This window comes from Bombyx mandarina, chromosome 19 (genome assembly GCF_030267445.1).
Source record: "Bombyx mandarina strain Sakado chromosome 19, ASM3026744v2".
Classification (NCBI taxonomy): Eukaryota; Metazoa; Arthropoda; class Insecta; order Lepidoptera; family Bombycidae; genus Bombyx; species Bombyx mandarina.
The window spans coordinates 13,221,106-13,244,400 of NC_143225.1; the positions used below are offsets into that span (position 1 = coordinate 13,221,106).

Sequence of the window (23,295 nt, forward strand, 5' to 3'; positions counted from 1 at the left end):
AGTTATATTCATTTGGACAAAATCTAGTTCTTTATTGGTTCGATTCGAGTTTCCCAACTTGAGATTGACCGATCAATTGTAATTTTCAGTATCTGTCCTATCTTTGAAACTACAATGATTCGTTTGCGATATAAGCAGTTATAGGGTTGAGATGTTTATCTTAAAATACGTTCTACCTATAAAGAACACTTCACACATCATCTCTTACTCCGGTCACCGCCCTCGCCGAACCCGTCGCTTGTGACGAAGGGCTCGACGAGTAAATTGACCCATAGACACAGCCCACTGAGTTTCTCGCCGGATCTTTTCAGTGGGTCGAGTTTCCGATCCAATGGTAGATTCTGCGAAGCACGGCTCTTGCTAGGGCCAGTGTTAGCAACACTCCCGGTTTGAGCCCCGTGAGCTCACCTACACGTCAAAGAGAAGCTGAAATAGCCTCTCAAGGCTATCAGCATAGGTAGGAAAAAATAATAATAATAATTTCTCACCTCTTTCAGTTTTTATCATTTCCTAAAGACATTTTTTTATGTGATAATAAAACATACTTTCATTTTAATGTGCTACAAAGAGTAAGGATGCTTTACAAAAAAAAAATGCACACAGATTTACGATTCACGCGTTGTATTATGTATAGTACGATGCAAATGCATGTTGCGCACACGCCGAGTGCCATGACCTGTCTCAATGCTACGTCTCAATGTGTGCTCTCGTAGGCATGTGTGCGTTAGTGCCGTGTCTGCGCTTGTTTACATCAACACTTGTATAATTATAGCGAGCGCGCGCGATCTTGATACTTTGTTGATTCGTTTCTGATGTAATTTCAAAACTAACCGGTTCAGTAAGTTTTTTGTTTCATTGCCTAGATGGGTTGACGAGCTTACAGCCCAACTGGTGTTAAGTGGTTACCGGATCCCATAGACATCTATAACGTAAATGTCGCCACCCATCTTGAGATATGAGTTCTAAGGTCTCGGTATAGTTACAACGGCTGCCCCACCCTTCAAACCGAAACGCATTATTGCTTCACGGTAGAAATAGGCAGGACGGTGGTACCTATCCGTGCGGACTCACAATATGTTCTACCACCAGTAAATGCGCTTATTAAAGTAGTATAGTAAGTGCTTATTAAACATTTTAGTGCCTAGTCTACAGCTTAGTTTGGTCTACAACAAGTGCTTTAAATGTTGCTATGTTTTTATTGAAATTGCATAGTCGGGTATACGCACAAGTCACTTAGAATTAAGTGGTTACGGGTGCCCAGAAACGTGAATTCCACCACTTTGAGACTTTAGGTACCTAACTGCCTCAATAGTAAGCTAATTATGCAAGTTTGTTTTGTGATATTAACAAGATATTTCAATCTATTTTTTTTTTTTGACAATAGTTCTGAATAGGGATAAGTGGTATATACTGGTACATGTCGAAAACACATTAACACACGTCGTAAAATGTTCACACTGTTAATGTCCGATCGCCATCTTAACCATCTTCCTTCCGTCCCTGTCTTCCTCATACATTCATCCCTTTTACTCTAAACGTTTCGTTCTCACATTATATTATATTAAATTAAACTGTTATATTATATTAAATTAAATTAAACTCTTGTAATAAATAAATAAATGACACCTGACTCTTATTATTCACTAGGAATGAATATTATAATAAATGTACAAAAAACTTTTATGTTAGTGTTATGTTTCTTAAGTGTAAGCTAAAGTGAAATTAAAGATAATTAACTATTATAAACTACTTCATTAACGCTAACAAAACTGTTTTGCAATTCGGTGGATGCTATGCAAACCTAATTTGTATATTGATTATCATCAAAAAAATTTTAATAGTAATTTTTACTTCGTCAGCGATCCATATAAAAAAGAACTCAATTAAGTAATTTCGAATCAGAAAAAGTCAAATCTCAAAATTGTTTCGTCGCTCTATACATTGAGGCCGCGTTAATGTGTGCGTGTGTGTTTACAGATAATAAAATATCCGCGAGTATTCAACTCGTGCGCACTATATTTGTTTGGTTGTGTCTTTGCCCCTTGCCTCGCTTCTCTCCCGGGTGAATTTTAACTCAATTTACATTACGCCGAATAAAATCGCGGTGTTAAATTAATTATGCTAATTTTGTATCGCATAAAACGCTTTCGTAGGCAGTCATGTGAAGTTGAAGTTTCGTTTGTATTGGTTTAATGCGGTCGATTGCATCGCGAGAGTATATGCAAAGAAGGCTGTGTTTACCTTTCCTATTCGAAAGAGCTTAAATACGCCATACAACAACTAATTACAATTACGAAGTTTTATCAATATTTGCGGATTTTATTTTTATAATTATAAAGCCACTAGCGACCCGCCCTCGCTTCGCTTCGTAAACTGTAATTTATTATTGATTTCTCCACTATTTAATGGATGTTATTATACATATAAACCATCCTCTTCAATCACTCTATCTATTTAAAAAAAACCGCATCAATATCCGTTGCGTAGTTTTAAAGATTTAAGCATACATAGGGACATATATAGGGACAGAGAAAACGACTTTGTTTTATACTATGTAGTGAAGAAACAGTCAGGTTTTTTGAGACATAATTAAAACATGAGGTCTCAGTTTGTATAGCAGCTACGTACACAGAAAGGCAGATCAGATTTTTATGGCACAATACTAAGTCGTTCATGAAGACGACGTGCCAGCTGCTCTGCACGCGTTTTGCGCAAGAGCATCCGGGTGATGGAAGGCCGGCTATCCTCGACCCACGCTGGTTCTGACCCAGCGGGGTATTCCGTAGGATAACCCATTCTAACCGGCGCCGTCTAGATGGGCTCCGGATAGCCTGCCGACCGAGAGGGCTGGAGAAATAGGCGGGGTAGTGGTACCTACCCGTGCGGTCTCACAAGAGGTCCTACCACCAGTAATGTCTGAGCAGGTAAATTTATTTTTATTTTTATTTACCTAAAAAATTTGATACCTCTCTCAGTTACAAGAGCGCCAGGCGTCTACTCTGATCATGGGCCCTTCGCAAGCCAAAATAACAGACGCCGCATATGTCATACGGTCATAATTACCGTTGTAAATCTTCAAGGATCGTGCTAAAATTACGTTCGACGACCTCAAAACGTGAACCAGGAAAAAATAATATTAATCCAACAAACTTAATACGCGGTGGATTATCGAAATAAAGACGGCAGAGCGTTCTTCACTAAGAAAGTGACGCATCACATAATGTCGCACATCTTGAAATTCCGAGAATTCAGTGATAGCAATTTTGTCCGTTACCTGTAAATTTATTTTGTAAAAGATTTTAATCCTACTATTTTGTTGTTAAAAGCACCACGAGGTGCTTCTTGTAGTCGACTACGTTAAGATATTTAGAAAATGATTTGTAATTAATTATAAGATGTTTATCGTTGGACAAAATTCCAAATTCGATGTTGGATTTTTTCTTGATATATGGAAAAACACACATCGTAGGCAACTGATACACCAAAATGCCGAATGCCAAATATCTCAAAGTGACTGTCTTCGACCAAGGATCAAACCTGGGTCTTATGGTACAATACTCATGCACACGAATCACAAAGATTACAGTGATCACGTTCCATCAGGTGAGTTTCGCTTAAAAGAAATCTCAATTCCTATTGCTGCTCTTAAAAACCAAAATTTATTGCTAGCAAAATTAAGTCGGTTCTGACATTGATTGAAATATCAAACAATTGCTAGATTAACATAAGTAAACAATTGAAACAAGTCAATATCAACAAACAAAAGTTCCAAAGTACAGGCTCCAAGGAAGGATTTATTTCTGTCTTACAATATTGTTTTTCTTTCTAATGCCTACTGGAAGCAAATACCTCTAAGTTGCGAATTAAAAAGAGACTATATACAAATAGTTACTTGGTAAATAGAATTATATAAATTTAACAAATAATAAAATAAATACTTATTAAAAATAATATAAATTGGAAAAAAAAAACTTTTTCATAGGTACCATTTTGGGACACATTTATTTCTGCTACACGTTCTGAGCATTCTCCGTTGCTATTCTAAGCCTTCTGTTGTCCAATGTAAGCGTTATTTAAAAGGGTATCCACTTATCCAGTGACATTTCGTGAAATACAATAAGATAATCAAATAATATACAGTTATTATGAAAGTAGGTATTGAATTTCATCTTCAAGGCGTTCGTTCATATTTTGCAATTTAATTATATTATTTGGATGGAATGTGATGGATTAAGTAGTAGTTATGCCTTACGGTTTGGATCTCAACTCATGGGGCTATGGTTTTATGAGCTCCGATTATTATCGCTTAGTATCATAGTAGGCAGCGGCTTGGCTCTGCCTCTGGCATTGCTGAAGTCCATAAGTGACGGTAACTACTCACCATCAGATGGGCCGTATTCTCGTCTGCCTACAAGGATAATAAAAAAAAACCGTTAGCTCAGCTGCTCTGAAGATAGAACAATTTAACTTTGGGAAACTTGTCATCTTTCGTAGATTCTGTGTTATGTTCTACTCTGGTATCCATAAATAAAAACTTCTTTTTCCTTGCTCTTATCCTGTATTTTGTCGGGTCGGCATAGGCAATAGCCGTCAACTACCGACTGGACTTGGACATGGTCATAGGCAGCCTTCCATGTAGTCTGGTGTCATTTATATTGCACTAATTTATAAATGAATTTAAATGTTTTGAAGTCGTCGTGGCCTAAAGAATAAGACGTCCGGTGCATTCGTATCTAGCGATGCACCGGTGTTCGAATCCCGCAGGCGGGTACTAATTTTTCTAATGAAATATTATACATACTTAACGAATGTTCACGATTGACTTTCTCGGTGAAGGTATAACATAGTGTAATAAAAATTAAACCAGTAATATTATAATTTGCGTCGTTACTGGTGGTAGGACCTCTTGTGAGTCCGTTGGGGTAGGTACCACCATCCTGCCTATTTCTGCCATGAAGCAGTAATGCGTTTCGGTTTGAAGGATGGGGCAGCCGTTGTAACTATACTGAGACCTTAGAACTCATCTCTCAAGGTGGGTGGCGGCATTTACGTTATAGGTGTCTACGGGCTCCACTAACCATTTAATAACAGATGTGAGATCGTTCACCCATTTAAGCAATAAAAAATACAAAAAATAAAATGTCAAAAAAATATAACAATTTTATTGCAATTTAGAATACTGTGCTATGCTATGCTCTACTCACACAATATGGCAATTACAAGGGAAATGCGAGGCTCGCACTCCTAGCCTCGCCGCTACCTAAACCGCACTTCCTACCACGAAGGCACTAAGCCCATTTCAAAACAACACCTTCAAGGAAATTACATTATTCATATAGTCTTATACGGAATCTGTTTATTTATTAACAACCATTTACCTGTGTGCTGTGTCATATTGGCAAAAATACAATAAAGCTGTTTTATTTCTATGCATACCTGCTTATGAACTAGCTGATGCTAAACCATCAAAGCTCTATAATAACCCTAGTCGTCGTGGCCTAAAGGATAAGACGTCCGGTCTTATCCGTTAGGCCACGACGACGACGGTGAAGGAATAACATCGTGTAATAAAAATCAAATCCGCAAAATTATAATTTGCGTAAATACTGGTGGTGGTAGGACCTCTTGCAAGTCTCTGAGACCTCTGTTTGAAGGATAGGGCTGCCGTTGTAACTATATTTGAGACCTTAGAACTTATATCTCAAGGTGGGTGGCACATTTACGTTGTAGATGTCTATGGGCTCCAGTAACCACTTGACACCAGGTGGACTGTGAGCTCGTCCACTCATCTAAGTTATAAAAAAAAGTACTTTCCACAAGCCTAGTTTGAAGAAGGACATGTCATAGCACTCTGGAAACACAGTTGAGGGGAGCTCATTCCAAAGCCGCCAAAGATGAACGCAGTGGCTCCAGATCTGAACCGCCCCAAGATTGCATCTTATGTTATGGGTGCCGGAAATACATACGAGATAAACCGAACTAATTACATTCATGCCATGTATCCTGAATATATTTCACTAATTTTGACCGGAAATCTATATATTAATACGTGAAGGAAAAACTTTGTATCCCTTTTTACGAAAATTGTGCCTACGGAGGAGTATGAAATATTCCACACTTATAGAGAACATAGAGAAGAAGTGCACAATGCTAATATTTTTCTTAAATAATGCATAAAAGACACATTAAATCAATAAAGAAAACACATTACACACACTACAAACCATGTATTTGACGCACACACGCATTCATATTATTTATTGTCAAACTTTTGTACTTGACATCTGTTGTCAAATTGAGAATAAATATTGTTTGTCTTTGTTAATATTTTTTATAGTGGGCGAAATTTGTGATTATAGAAGTATAAAATACAATCATAATAGTGTACAAACTTACAATTCCAATTAATTATAGTCGAATTTCGACTACTGCGGGACCTCTAGTTCAATTTAAAATGGAAAATACAAAATTGTTATATTTCAAACGTAAAACTAGAACATTTCTGGCCTGATACATTCGCAGAAACACTTTGTTTACAAAACAATGTACATTCATTTTATTAGACGAATTAATTTGAACAACATATAAATGCAATTTCAAATAATACTCTTAACAATATTGTATATTCAAATTAATATTTATTATTTGTATTCGCTTCGAATTGAATAAGTTATCTGCGAATTGTTCCCCGACCGCAGCTGCAGACGTGACTCAATACATAGAGCTATTAAATGCAAGAATTATATAAGCTAATAAGGCAGTTTTTGTTAAAATTTACCGACGAGTGCCCGGTCTATTTGGTGGTAAATTACTACCGAAACCCATCATCTACCTCTTACTTACTGGGTGGTAGGACCTCTTGTTAGTGCGAGTTGTTTATTTAAGCTTTTTAAAGGATAGGCCTTGGTCATGACGATGACCCTGAGCTCTGTGACTGCAGTAAAATTTGTAACAATAAAACCAAGAAATCGTTACTGTTTATATTAACACGTCAAACGCCATGATGGATACAATGTGGCAACGGCATACTTTCCCCAGGGGCCACCAATATCTCAGTACGTACTTAACAAATGTTCACGATTGACTTCCACGGTGAAGGAATAACATCGTGTAATAAAAATCAAACCTACAAAATTATAATTTGCGTAATTACTGGTGGTAGGACCTCTTGTGAGTCCGTGCGGGTAGGTACCACTGCCCTGCCTATTTCTGCCGTGAAGCAGTAATGCGTTTCGGTTTGAAGGGTGGGGCAGCCGTTGTAACTATACTGAGACTTCAGAACTTATATCTCAAGGTGGGTGGCGCATTTACGTTGTAGATGTCTATGAGCTTCAGAAACCACTTAACACAAGGTGGGCTGTGAGTTCGTCCACCCATCTAAGCAATAAAAAAAACTTCACAGTGACCTCCGCTATCCACTTTGGGACATAAGTTCAATCATATTATAGACTGTCCCTTAAATGGCAATAAAAAAAAACGAACTAATCAACATATTTTTGAGGTCATAATTTTTTGATGGATTCTTAACATTGCACCTTCTAGTCTATAATTATTCTATGATGCAACACCGCTTTGATCTTAGCGAAGTACTGGATTATATCCTTTTGAAGAACATTTGCAAACCACATTATATTACGATGACCATATAACGAACGCGCGTGTTTAATTGTTTGTTATTTATTAGCACTATATATTGTTAATAAGAACGAGGTCAAATATTGTACCATGATAATATATCTTTGAAACTAAAATCGAATATTTAAAGCAGTTTGGTTAAGTGAAAGATTACTTAGTAGTTTAGTTATAAGCGTCGCGTCGCGTTTTAGGTCGTCGTGGCCTAAAGGATAAAGACGTCCGGTGCATTCGTATGAAGCGATGCACCGGTGTTCGAATCCCGCAGGCGGGTACCAATTTTTCTAATGAAATACGTACTCAACAAATGTTCATGATTGACTTTCACGGTGAAGGAATAACATCGTGTAATAAAAATCAAACCAGCAAAATTTGCGTAATTACTGGTGGTAGGACCTCTTGTGAGTCCGCGCGGGTAGGTACCACCACCCTGCCTATTTCTGAAGTGAAGCAGTAATGCGTTTCGCTTTGAAGGGTGAGGCAGCCGTTGTAACTGTACTGAAACCTTAGAACTTGTATCTCAAGGCGGATGGCGCATTTGCGTTGTAGATGTCTATGGGCTCCGGTAACCACTTAAGATCAGGTAGACTGTGAGTTCGTCCACCCATCTAAGCCACAAAAAAAAATTTAATTACAAGAATCATGTTCAAGAATTACTAGTAGTACCACGACGTAGTACTAACATCGTATGACAAAAATCAAACTCACAAAAATTGTAATTCACCTAAAGATAATTGAGATATCGACCTCAAATCTCAAGGGGGGGTTGGCTACATTTAAGTTGTGATGCCATCTATGCAATAAATAAATAAAAAGTCGCCCATTCCATCCCGAAGGGAGTCAGCGGTGTTTAATACAATTGAGACACCCAACTCAGGTCAAATTATACCTATAAGTACATAGAAGCTTACAATAGTAATTCATCGTTTTTATGTTTTTCCTTTTAAAATACGATGTTTTTTATGCAAGACGAGATCACGGCCCACCTGATGTTAAGTGTTTACCGGAGCCCATAGACATCTACAACGTAAATGCCGCTACCTACCTTGAGATATGAGCTCTAAGGTCTCAGTATAGATACAACGGCTGCCCCGCCCTTCAAACTGAAACGCATTACTGATTTACGGCAGAAATAGGTATGATGAAGGAACTTCATTGTGGATCTCGAGTTACGTATTAAGTGTAAAAAATGATACCTGTCTAGGAATTGAACGTGGGTATATTCGCTAAAATCAATATAGTAAAACACACAAGGTATGGTATTCATTAGGCCAAGCTTCAAAAGTCAAGCTTCAAATTACCTTGACACTCGCCGGATCTTCTCAGCTTGTCGCGATTCCGATCCAGTAGTACATTCATTCGCGAAGCAATTGCTCTTGAGTTGTTAGGTCTCCTTCGGAGGCGCTCGAGCAGCTGTTAGCAAATCCCATCCCTTCTGGCTGAGCCTTTGCTCGCCCACCTGTCTTGGTAAAACTGGAAAGGCCTTCGGGCGACCAGTAATCTTTCAATCATAAAAAAAAAAAGTGTGGCACTCGGGAACTATAAAGCTATTGCATAGCATTTTTTAACAACTTATGCAATTATAATTAGACAATGATAATTTAATATTAAAACAATAATAAAACAAGACCACGCTATATTAAACACTAGCGACCCGCCCTCGCTTCGCTTCGGAAACATTAAAACACACATGAAACCAAAAAAATAAAATTTTTAAAAATTTAAAAAAAGTAGCCTATGTTCATCAGGGACAATGTCGGCTTCTAATGGAAAAAGAATTTTTCAAATCGGTAGTTTCGGAGCCTATTCGAAACAAACAAACAAACAAATCTTTCCTCTTTATAATATTAGTATAGATTAATAAAAGCAAAACCTTAACTGTCCCCTTCACACTCATAAGCTAGACCGCGCGAGGGAGAGATGGGCAGACTTTTCATGATGCGCATGCAGTGTGACGTCACGCCACGCGCTTATTCACAAACACTACACAAGCGCAACGTGTGAATGTGTTGAACGCGAGATACATGGTAGGCGGGGTGTAAGGTTTTTTTCGTTACGGAATTTCATAATTCGGTCGCCGCGCTCAAGGCCCGCGATAAAAGGTATGCAATAGCTTAAAATGCTTCTTAAATATCTGCAAGTTATTAAAAGTTTATTTTGTAAAGCAAGTTGTTAAAAGTTTAAGTAAATTGGAGTTCTCGTTGTGTAAACACTGAAAAACTAAGAAAATATCATAACAGCACTATGTTTAAATGACAACAGAGTTCGCATTCCTACATACACGTTTTAGGCATTAAATTTACGAAACTCATAAACGCCCAGCGAGCAGCGCGCGACACTCGGTGTACGAGTCTAGCGCGTGTCGTTTGTAGCGCTATAATGCTTGCAATTAGAGCGGATAGCAGTTGCGAGTGTCATCGCAACCGCCTCGAGACGACGCCGCTTTAACGTGACATTTGTACCGAAACTTCGCCGGCACAGTGTTTAGAAATCGTTCTACATGGACATCTCAGAATAAAATGTTTCTTTCACACTCTTTTTTACAGGTGGTAGGACCTGTTGTGAGTCCGCGCGGGTAGGTACCACCACCCTGCCTATTTCTGAAGTGAAGCAGTAATGCGTTTCGCTTTGAAGGGTGAGGCAGCCGTTGTAACTATACTTGAGACCTTAGAAGTTATATCTCAAGATGAGTGGCGCATTTACGTTGAAGACGTCTATGGGCTCCAGTAACCACTTAACACCAGGTGGGCTGTGAGCTCATCCACTCAGCTAAGCAATAACTGTAAAAAAAACTCTACTAATGGCGTGAGTTACGTACCTATTTATCATCCGAAAGGCATATGACCAATACGACCAAACTATTCAAGCTTGCGTGGTTTAATTATCTTAAGAATCGATAAAAGCCTAATATTTTAAATCGCTAACTAAGATTATAATTACTTCTTATGAATGACGTACTTATGTGTGACTATTGGAAACCAAAACAATCCCTTCAGCCTGGAACACTTGCAGTTGAATCAAATTGACTGTGGCATTAGTTCATTTCATTTTATTAATGAGTATGGGTTCACAACTCCAAAAAAAAAGGTTACTCACACTGTTTTAACTGTCAATTTGTTTAGTTTGGTGTGATTTTTTGTCCTTTGACTATTTACGTGACTGTTACACTTCGTTCCGATACTTTAATCTTGTCTCGAAGTGACAGCATTAATGCTTGTAAAAAAAAACAAAAGATGTAAATATTTTCGTTAACATAATCCCACTGTGCCGCCTAATTCTTCAGCACTACCTCCATCTCATCTGTCTGGTTATACAAGTACACTTTAGAGTGAAATCCTTTAACGTAACCTATAAGCTCTTTCTGTCTTTTCCTGTACAGGCACGTGTGGCCTAAAATATCCGATTTATTTCCGCCACGAAGCAGTCTAGGCCATTTCGAATTAATGTATTACTAAGGCCATATATTTCTAGTTGGGATATGTGGACGTGTATCTGGTACACTGGCCAATTTCTGATAAAAAGACAGCCCGATTGGCATTTCCCAGCACAATACCCTTAAAATTTCCTTTTTTTTATTGCTTAGATGGGGGACGAGCTCACAGCCTCCTGTTGTTAAGTGGTTACTGGAGCCCATAGACATCTACAACGTAAATGTGCCACCCACCTTGAGATATGATTTCATCTTAGAACTCATATCTCAAGGTGGGAACTACACAGCGACCTTTCTCGGTGTAGTTACAACGGCTGCCCCACCTTTCAAACCGAAACGCATTACTGCTTCACTGCAGAAATAGGCAGGGTGGTGGTACCTACCCGTGCGGACTCACAAGAGGTCCTACCACCAGTAAAATATTATGTTTCATGTTAGTTCGCATGAAATTATCTCCATTATTAGACGTATGTTCTGAGCGTAATAAATTCGTAAGCACTGTGCAATGCAGGCGTCGTGTAGCATTCCCTCTGTGTAATCTGTCTCCGGGTTCAGTTGAGATTGTTCAAGTGCCTCCACACTCTACAAGAGGGCTCGATGCAACTCTAGTTTCAGGTGAGGAGTACGGGCAGAGTGTGATTAAAAACTCTAACGGATTAATTTTGTGTATGTATGTGTGTTTTTTTTTGTTTTTATGTCGTTACCAAAAAGTCCGACTCACCTGCCTTGCGGTAGTTTTTGAATTAGCAGATCAGGACATGAATTAGGTAATTATGCAATCGGAAACCATGGGTGTCGCTCCGTGGAAATGGTCATAGACCTTGAAACTTGGTCAAAGTTTCATTTGAGAATCCCTTAGTCACCTTTACGACTGGAGAAACTGGGCCGGTATTCTAGGTCTCATGTCTTATTTGTTACCAAAAAATTCTTGATTGCTTTGGTCGCACTGCTCGACAGCAACCAGACGACCGTAAAAAATTGGTTATGGTGAGAAAGGTAGAAGGGGAAAGACCCCCCGGCCAGTCACCGAGCCGTTGGTCGGATCAAGTAACCGCGCTCACCGGACTCTCTGTTACAACCGCCCTGAGGAAAGCTGAAAACCTAGCGAAGTGGAAGATGATTGTACAAACAGCCACGAAAGCCTTTCGAGGACACAACCTTCAGCAATGAAGTGTGCGACTAAGAAGAAAGATTCTAGACCAGTATTTGTACTTGCTTGTCAAAGATGCCATGTGTTACTGAACACGTCTGAACGCGTTTTCGTATGGCGTGTGAGGTTTATTAAAATTAAAAAATACGGTATGATAGCCCTATCATCATATTATAAATACACAAAGCATAGCCATATATGAAATCACACGTTCGGATTGATCTTCAACTGGGATGGCCGAGTTCACATTCCGCCTGATATTAATTGTTTACCGGAGCCCACAACACGTTTGTCGCCTTAACCGATACCAATACAGTTGGCTTAATTGGCCCTTAATATCAAAGAAAAACTAAAGCCCTTATAGGAGTCTTTAGCTAAATGGCGCATAATAAAAACCCAAAGAAATTATTCCAGTTCGTCTGTCCATTACTAAGCCGCCAATGAGCTGCGTGGATTGCAATAAGTCCAACATAAACAATAACTACTTATATACTACGTTCTTTGGATATATGCTGCACCTCCTCAGGGCAAAGAATGTGAATGAAGAATTAATGCCTTAGTATTGGGTCAGTGACTTTTTGGGTCGATTTCATAATTAAATGGCTTTATTGTAATCAATTTTCTGAACGTAGGCGTTTAGGTTCCTAACAATTTACTTGCATTTCAACTACGGAACCACTGGACACTGAGTTTCTCGACGGAAGATTCTCAGCGCGTCGCGTTTCCGATCCGGTGGTAGATTCTGCGAAGCACTGCTTTTGCTAGGGTTAGTTTTAGCAACGATGTCAGGTTTGAGCCCCGTAAGCTCACTTACTTGTTAAGATCAAAGACAATCAGCTTAGGTAGGAAAATACTACGGAACCAAACAGACTAAACAGACACGGATTAGGTCAGTTTGTTTTTAAATTATTACGTAAAAAAACTTCGAAAACAATAATTATTATTTCGTACAATTATCCTTTATTACTCAGCTTCTGAAGTAGTATACGGATACCGAGGTTCATAAACTTTCATATCAGTCACAGATTATTTGAATGCAACAACATGAGAGGAACAGTATGACAGCTTACAGATTTCCTATGAAATAATTTGAAACAGGGACTCATTCTCAAAATGAAAAATAGTTTCATCGGTCTCCTAAGCCTCCGAGCTTGCAGTAAGAAAGTCTTTCAATACCTTTTGCATAGTATACAACAATCTTAAAGCTTAAATATTTGCGGAAAAAGACTATACAATGTTACGACAATTTCGTTTGCGAAATAAAAATAGCAACTCACAATACTGTTCCTTTATTACTCCATTTCGTTCGTACCGACTTCGTTTACGGTCAATAAAACAAAATAATATTTAATTAACATCAAAGGAGCCGGTCGCGTTAAATTTTATTGTTTTTTAACGATTCGTCTCGGCGAGACGCCTTTTTAAAGTTTATGTAAACCTTCAAAAATGAATGTTACACGATTTGGTATAAATCTCGATAAATGACCTCTGCTCCTCATCCATAACTATTTGTTCTTTAAAAGAGATTATTTCGAGGTATAATCGGTGGTGCGTTATCTTATAATATTAATTGTATATGCTATGTACAGAAACATGCTCTACTCTGCTGCTCTACTGTATTAAAATGACTGGTGGTAAAAAATTTACTGGCGGTAGGACCTCTTGTGAGTCCGCACAGGTAGGTAACACCATCTCGCCTATATCTGCCGTGAAGCAGTAATGCGTTTCGGTTTGAAGGGTGGGGTAGCCGCTGTAACTATACTGAGACCTTAGAACTTATATCTCAAGGTGGGTGGCGCATTTACGTTGTGGATGTCTATGGGATTCAGTAACCACTTAACATCAGGTGGGCTGTGAGCTCGTTCACCCATCTCAGCAACAAAAAATAAACTGCGTTACTCGTACTAAGGCTAAACAACTTTATTGTAGGTAAGTCTATTTTTGCTTCTTTTCTTCCCTTTTCAAACACCGATGACCTTATATACGGTTTATCTGATGGTGAGTAATCACGTCATTTATGCAGGTCAGCAATACCATGGGCAAATGCCAGTTGCCGCTGCCAATCACTTGTCCCGGGGTAACGATGGCGTACACTTTGCGAAGTTTGGAGTCCGACACTCCAAACTCATATTTACAAATGGAATGACATATTATTACAATAAATGTAATTATAAACTAATTAACGGACACGGCGTGCGTTTGTTGTAAAATACTGACCCGAGTTTATCAACCCGCAATAGTGCAGCGATACTACAACGAGACACAGTGTAAAAAAGTTGTAAAATATCAAAATACTTTTTATAATACAAATTTTTATGCGGTATCAAATCGATACAGTTTTACGATCGATTCGGAATGCAGTTTTTACATCGAGAAGAATTGACAGGAAATTCGAATAAGGCTTTTTATACTAATAAAAGTGTAGATAAAAGTATTTTTAGTGATAAATCTCGCCTAAAGTATAGCCTTAGCTATATCTATAGCTTGCGTAAACTAAAAAAAAGCAGTTTGTCATATCAGTGATTTCAAAATTTAAAAGCTTAGTCATGGTATTTATTATCTGCTATTTTCAAGAGCTTAGCTACATCACTACTCATTCAATAGATACCATTATCATTTTAAAAGGTGAAGAGAGGCCACGGTGCTGTGGTTTCAGGGTAACACTAAAAATCTCTTATCGGATACCCTGAATCCACTCACGGTGCTTTTACGCTCTTCAGGCACCGGTCACCGTCCTTGTCAAATTCTTCGTCGCAGTTGACGAGTGGAAACAACTGAGTTACTCGCCAAATCAACTCAGTGAGTCGCGATTTCGATCCGGTGGTAGGTTTTGCGACGCACTGCTCTTTCTAGGGCTAGTGTTAGCAAGCTCTCTCAGGTTGAGCCCGTGAGCTCACCTAACCCATCGGCGCGTAGCTGAATAGCCCCATAAGCTACCAGTGATACCCTAGGGAAACAAACACTAAAATACCATCGATTAAAATTCTGCTGACAAGGTTATATGTTAATTTGCCCTAACCATTGGACATTAAAAAATCGCGATAAAAAAGATTAAATATTTTTTTTTTAAACATGATGTCAAACTTTTGTATACATCATTTACGATTGAATTAAACTTGAGTGTTTGTAGCAGAAATTACACTGTATTTATGTGAAATAAGGTCAGCAATGACGCTTCGTACTCTGAAATAGTATTACTCATAGGTTCAGTGTAGTAATAATCATTGAATTATCAGCATTTCACTCAAGTTTTAGATGCTATAATATTTTTACTAATTTTGAAGGGATATTTTGTTGACGGTGACACACATTTAACGTTACGTGTAATTTTAAAATGAAACTATCATCCCAACTTGTAGGGAAGGGCTGCTGCTCAGTACTATTTAGAACCCCCACCTCACGGCTCATGTTTGAGGACAAAATTTCATGTTTTTCGTATATTTCCTCTGGTGGTAGGCCTCTTGTGAGTCCGCACGGGTAGGTACCACCACGCTGCCTATTCCTGTCGTGAAACAGTAATGCTTTTCTGTTTGAAGGGTGAGGTAACCGCTGTAACTATACAGTGACCTTAGAACTCATATCTCAAGGTGGGGGCGGCATTTACTTTGTAGATGTCTATGAGCTCCGGTTCCTACTTAACACCGGGTGGGCTGTGAGCTCGTCCACCCATATATGCCATAAAAAATTCATAGTATCTTATTTATTATTACAGATTCATCTTTAGAATAAACTGCGATCCTAGTATTTGTAGAATATTTCTAATTTCACCTCTCACGTCCCACACAGAGGACCACCCGTGCGATGAAATCTTAAAAATCCGACAACTTTGAGCAACACACTTCAATCGTCACTCGAAAAAAAAAACGCGACACCAAATCAAATACAAAATGGAAACTCTCGGAAATAAATTCCGGGAATTAATGCCCCGTTTGTGACAAACTCGAATGTAAAATTCAAGTCGACTCGTGATCACTGTCACTCAACTTGTCAGTCTTACACCGACAAAGAGAAATACTTTTTGTTTCGCTCCTAATTTGCGTTTAAGTAAACATATTGTTTTCGCGTCTTTCAAAATTCCTGTAGGATGGTAATAAAATGATCGAAGTGTCCAAAAGGGGAACGGGTCACGGTCCTAATGACGATTTCTTGTAGTCTTTGAAGACGACTTACAACCTGACAGTGGGCAGTCAGAGTAGTTCAAAAGAATCAGTAAGGTTGAAAGCACTACCAAATCACATAGACTAATAATGAGGGTTTTATGTTTTGATTTTGATTTTGTTTTAGAAGGCGTTTGGAACCTCTGGGTCTGCGGAGGGACTTCGGTTCCCTTTGTATTTTGTACCGTATGTTCCATGGGGAGTGCTCTGAGGAATTGTTTGAGATGGTCCCCTCATCTCCTTTTTATCATCGCACGCACCTCCCGCCATCGGAGCAGAGTTCATCCATATTATCTGGAACCGCTGCGTTCATCGACAGTGCTTCCAGAAGTATTTTTTGCCATGTACCATCCGGCTATGGCATGAGCTCCCCTCTATGGTGTTTCCCGAGCGCTTGGACATGCCCTTTTTCAAAAGGGCTTGTGGAGAGTATTAAGCGGTAGGCAGCGACTTGGCTCTGTCCCTGACATTGCTGAAGTCCATGGGCGACGGTAACCACTCACCATCAGGTGGGCTTGTCTGCCTACAAGGACAATAAAAAGAGCTAGTTTAATTCCTTTAATCCGCTGTATTTCTTTAAATCAGTTCAGTTGATGACAGCCGAAGTTTGTGACAAAAATTTGAGGCTTATTAATTCTTTTGAGTAAACAAACAATGTGTTTAAGGTATTATCTTAACTTGCTCCCGTTACGACGGGAAGAGTGCAAACATAAAACTCCCGAGAAATTTCCACAATCATAAATCAATTTAAGAGCTGACTTCCATTTTTCACGAATCCTATATTCATATAGCAAATCCCAAAACGTTTAATGCACCACTCGAAAAACCAATAAGATCCAATTTTTTTTGCGACACGTCACACCAATTCGAACGTACGTGACGATAGCAAAGAAATGATAGTTGCTTAAACGCGAATTCGGACATACGACCGTTTGACGTCGGAATAATGAGTGCTTCTGCAGAATCAGATATTCCGAGATATGTTTTACGACTTGACATTACACTGATGACGTTGAATGCATTTTTTTTTTTCATTTATGCCCCTCATAAAAACGTGAATTCTCCATATATTTAGCCGGAGTGACACGGTGTGAAGGCGTTCGCATTTTTATGCGTTCTAACCGGCGAACCTGTGAAGTGAAGCGTCCTTCTATCGTGCGGATTCTGAAATCGACAGTTTCGGGGTACGGCGAGATAAAACGAAAAAACCCGATTGACTTGCGACACTAACATTGTAACGTCGTGGCCTAAAGGATAACACGTCCGGTGCATTCGCGTTGAGCGATGCACCGGTGTTCGAATCTCAGGCGGGTACCAATTTTTCTAATGAAATACGTACTCAACAAATGTTCACGATTCACTTCCACGGTGAAGGAATAGCATCGTGTAATAAAAATCAAACCCGCAAAATTATAATTTGCGTAATTACTGGTGGTAGGACCTCTTGTGCGTCCGCGCGGGTAGGTACCACCGCCCTGCCTATTTCTGCCGTGAAGCAGTAATGCGTTTCGGCTTAAAGGGTGGGGCGGTCGTTGTAACTATACTTGAGACCTTACAACTTATATCTCAAGGTGGGTGGCGCATTTACGTTGTAGATGTCTGTGGGCTGTGAGCTCGTCTACCGATCTAAGCAATTATAAAAATAAAAACATATTTACCAATGAGGCATCTGTTAGCTGCACCGGACATCTTATCCTTTAGGCCACGACGACTTAATTATTAGTCCTACAATGATATGTACTTATATTTGATTGACATGACGATCATTCGTAAAGACGTAAATCGGACTGTAACATTAACATTATGGACTTAGATCACTAAGCCTCAGATGAGCTGGTCTGCCCACATAATACAAAAGTACGATTATTAGGTCATTATAAAGTCCATATTATATTAAATACAGTTCATTTGTTCGTCTTCAGTCAATCGGTTCGCTTCAAGTTTACGATTCACACACGCGCTAGTTCCATAGAAGCTTTGAAATAGCACAGAGTATATAATCGTTTCAGAATCTTTTTTTTCTTCCTATTTAATTTAAGTGATTTGTGAGTGATTTGAGTCCTCAAAACCCAATAGCAAATTCTAGGCGGAGTCGCCAGGATAGATAAATTACAAAAAACAGTCCAGGATCACATAAAGTACTAGGAAGATATCTACAATACTTACAATACTTACCTACAATACTTTCCAATTCCTGATCTTATCTTAAGGACTTGCGCGGGGCATGCTTCAAATTTCTGTACTGTCATGCTCCTATTGCTTTTAGTTCTGACCCATAGCTAGAACGCTGGAGCCAAGATTGTAGAGGAGGAGTTAGTTGGACAAATTAAGAAACCAACACAGATCGCATACACTGGGTTAGAGCATCACGTTGAAGACTTGTGGTAGGACGTCTTGTGAGTCCGCAAAGGTGCTACCACCTTGCATATTTCTGTCGTGAAACAATAATGCGTTTAGGTTTGAAAGGCGGGGCAAGGTGGGTGGCGGCATTTACATTGTAGATGTCTATGGGCTCCAGTAACCATTTAACATCAAGTGACCCGTGAGCTCGTACTTCAATGTAATCAAAAAAATTAATCATTTGAGATTTCTACCTTATGACTGAAGAGGAGCATTAGGGTCGGGGGTCTACGGGTTCCATCAACTAGCTAAATCAAGTGGGTTGTCAAGCAATTTAAAGTTCGAAATATAACATTATTTACAATTAAAAAAAAACTCCTATCGTTGTCTGGGAATGAAGATTATACTAACAAGTTTGTCATCACCCGAATAACAGAGAACTTATCTCTTGTTACCCAAAGAGAAAGTTTAGTATTATTTTAAAATAATCATTTATAAATCTCTTAGTCGCCTTAACGATACCCATGGGAAGCGAGGGGGCTGATGTTATGTGCTATTATGTTTCAAGGTAATTGGTTGTATTTGATCCTAGTAAACCACCTTTAATTATTAGGCCACATACCGAATTTAGGTTAATTTTGACCGAAACTCTATTACGTCACAAGGACGCACCGAATATTACGCTAAGGCATTACGCTGAATATTACGCTATTTCAAAAACATTGCACAGTAAATTAATTGATGAGCCGGTTCGTTGACCTACAAACAAGTAAGCAAACATAGATTAGATGAGGTTAGATAACAATGATGCGCCGCCCACGTTGCTCTCACTGCGACTCTCGGTAACGAGACAATTGAGCTCATAGTAGATGAAAAAAAGGGATCTCCGTTTTGGGTTCACGCCTATAGGCTCTTGTGACCTCATAATTCCAGGTGAGTCGTGAATCAATAAAGGCTGGAGAATGGCTTTGGTATTGCGGTGCATTGGTCGTTGAACCGGCTCAGGACCTATGGTTGTTGGACTCTGGATCTTCTAGAAACATAAAGGTACCATTTTTATGGTATAACACCTGTCCTACTTTAGGAACCGAAACGCATAATGCATTTTGAGAGAAAGAACAAAGAAGGATCCTTCCGGCGAATTGACTCGTTCCGAATGTTGTTGTAATCGAGATTCGAGCATCTTGTCAGTTATCTTGTGTTCTATAATGGCTACCCATCACAGTAGTTATTCCCTTAAATTTTTTTTTACCATTCTGTGGAATTTTGAAATACTGTATAATTGCATCGCTAGGATACGAGCGTCTTATCCTTAAGGCCATGACGAATCGAATTTGGAGCGTCTATATTATTACGACCATACTTCGCAATATTGAAAGTTTTAAATGCGTCGAAACACAGAGACAGCATCGACGGTGCAATGCACCTGAAAATTGCCGTCCAATTTTCAAAACCATGTCATTTTCAATACCGGTACATTACGCGTTTTGTATGCAAATGTGTTATTATTTAGCATCCTGTGTTAACGGTACGCTATTGTGAGAGATGGACAAATGATCGTATGTATTTCTGTGCGGTTTTTTGTGCGACACAAAAGAGGCTTTCGGGCCAATTTGCGCGCGTCGCATTTCCGAGAAACGGGGATATGGTTTTTTTTTGGTTCTGTTCCATTTGAATTGTTGCTGTGGTCAATGCAGGCCGCCACACTACAGAGAGTTGCACACTTGAGAATTATGTACCAGACTAATAAATAAAATGTATAATAATATCTCAACTATAGCTAAATGTGACAAAAGCTATGATCCATCCAAATCTCCACGACACGGTTTCAAAGCTAATTTTTGCCATTAGCTCAATGTTTTCTGAGCCCTACAACACGTCGTTCAACAAACTTAACAAAGATACCGTTGCCAGGAATCAAATCCAGACTGAGCAGCAATGGGGTTATGACGCTTCGACAATTAAATTCCGCGAACAATGATAATTAAAAAAAGTGTTATTTAATTAAGGAAATACCTTCTTTATGGCCACACAATAAAACTGCCCTGTCCACTGGGAACCAGTTAAAAAACACGCCATGTGTGTTGTGACTAAAATAATCAGATATGCAGTATGTGGTGGTAAGGCAGTGGAGCCATGTTTACCCATAGACACAACCCACTGAGTTTGTCGCCGGATCTCCTCAGTTAGCCGCGATTCCGATCCGATGGTAGATTTTGCGAAACACTGCTCTTGCTAGGCTAGTATTACTAAATTCTCTCAGATTGAGATCGTGAGCTCACCCACTCGTCCACGAGAAGCTGGAATAGCCCCTTGGGCTTACTGATATACATAGGTACATCAAAGATACAGTATTTGAAACCAAGCAAGTATTTGAAAACATTTTTTGATCAATAAAAAACTTGTATAAAATATACTTTTAATTAATTCAAATTTCAAATATTCAATGTATTGTGTAAATTCCCAACTATTACACGGTTTCGTGAACTGGAATGAGAGAACGAAAGAGACTAATATGAGCTTTGGGCAGAGATTCCTTTGCAACGCGTTCAATGGACGAGATGCAGTTAATGATATGCTTTATTTTGATATACAAAGCTATGACTATGATTATTCGCTATGATTTTATTGCTACTCTGTTTACTAATCTAATACTAAACAAATGTAAAGCCGATAAGGCATTTCCGACAATAACTGGAATCCAGGGAAAGTTGTTCCACAATTGGAACATTGAACTTAATACCAAATTGACTCAAATATCTGAAGTAAACACAAAAACATCCATCTCCTGCCTTAAAATACAGATAAATTCACGATTTCCCCTAATTTGTACAAAATCACTGACAATTTCAAGTAATTTGAAGTTAAAGATTTTTCAACGTGGCATGTTTGTAATTAATAATATTTCTCGTAATTCAATTCGGTTGGTTGTTCATTTTGTTCGCTGTCAAGAATATTTAAACAGTTACTTTCGCTGTTACTTCGCTACGATCTGGGCAGACCTAGATCGTTTTGTCCGTTTTACGGGTACATCATAGCATATCATGAGGTGGAGCACGGTCGGATCGTGTACCAGCGAGCACGATGCGTGTGACAGTTGAGAGTCTGCCAAAACGTTACCGAAACTGCAACTTGACGCTGCATTAGCGCGGGCGGATTCCGAACGTACATTAACGTTTCAACAGTGGACGGTTGGCTTTATTTTTACGATTATCACTTTACGCTGTGTTCACTTCAAATGGCTGTTTGCTTTTTTCTGTTAATCATGAAAAATATGCATTGCAGTGTTGGCGTAATGTTGCCTAAAAGTCAGTTTTACTGGCGGTAGGGCCTCTTGTGAGTCGGCACGGGTAGGTACCACCTCCCTGTCTATTTCAACCGTGAAGCAGTTATGCGTTTCGGTTTGTAGGGTGGGGCAGCCGTTGTAACTATACTGAGACCTTAGAACTTATATCTCAAGGTGCGTGGCGCATTTACGTTGTAGATGTCTATGGACTCCAGTAATCACTTAACACCAGGTGGGCTGTGAGCTCGTCCACCCATTTAAGCAATAAATAAAAAAAATTTAGATTTTTAACCCCAAATTTAAGCTATATGATATTAGTTCCAACTAAACGTAGATAAGCATAATCTATCCAAGCTAAGCAACCGCAGTCCTTATTTTTACTACTACAACAAAATAAAACGGTGTTGGAGAGCGTTAATATATTTATGTCTATATTTGTACCAGTTTTTAACTGCAGCCTAGATTAGGGCTTAGTGGGCATATCGTGTGAGGTTGTTCTATTATCAACAAAAACATTAATTAACTTTTCACTTCAGTTTTATTCTTTCAGAGTTCAGTTTCAACGGGTCTGCAAAACGAGATAGCGCTGCAATTTATCTTAATCGAACCTCAATCTTGAAGACTTCATTGCACTAGAATAGCAACTGTCGAATCCTTCGATGATCGATAGCTTTGAGACATAAATGGTAGTACCCAGTCGTGTGGATCTGCAATACGTCTAACGATAATATTCGTCACGGAATCTATGTGAAATTAGGAGGTTAGGTAGGAGAATAATTAACAATATAACGGACAGATGGCTTCTTGGATTAGTCCGAGGAAGCCAGAGTCGCATCTGTGTCTTCTACTTGATAACTAAACAAAATATTACCATTAAGATCCTATAATCTTTTGAATTTCATAGCTAAACATGTAGTTCCGTTTCTCAGGTCAATAACTCAATCCACGTCAACCAGGTTCACAGTCAAATCGACAGCCCGAGGGTCATGCACCCTCGCAATCACCGCGAGGTCGTTTCACTTACCCAGTCCGCAGATGTTAATGAGTACTACATGCTTTTTTTTCAGCGCGTCTGCTTTATTTCCTGCGCGAGGTACCAACCAATTCGGAGAGGGCACTTGTGACTTTTCGAAGTCTAGCCGCTGCCAGTCAGACAATTGAAGTGAGTTTTTTGCGTGTGCACCTAATGTGCATTTATGAATGCTTCGCCTTTTTATTGGGAATAGCTGATAGCTAGTTTAGCAGACGCTACCGGTGCCATTATGGATGTTAAGTCCTGATTACCTTGTAATGTCTATTA

The 23,295-nt window shown here is 39.0% G+C and overlaps 1 long non-coding RNA gene across 1 annotated transcript in view; it reads right to left on the minus strand.

Moving 5' to 3' along the window:
* LOC149500898 (uncharacterized) overlaps window positions 1-6,443 on the minus strand; it is a 143,016-nt gene extending 136,573 nt beyond the window's left edge. The window contains exon 1 of the long non-coding RNA XR_016324701.1: window positions 6,397-6,443. This is a non-coding gene — a long non-coding RNA (uncharacterized LOC149500898). The remainder of the gene's footprint in view (window positions 1-6,396) is intronic.
* Between the last annotated feature and the right edge of the window lie 16,852 nt (window positions 6,444-23,295).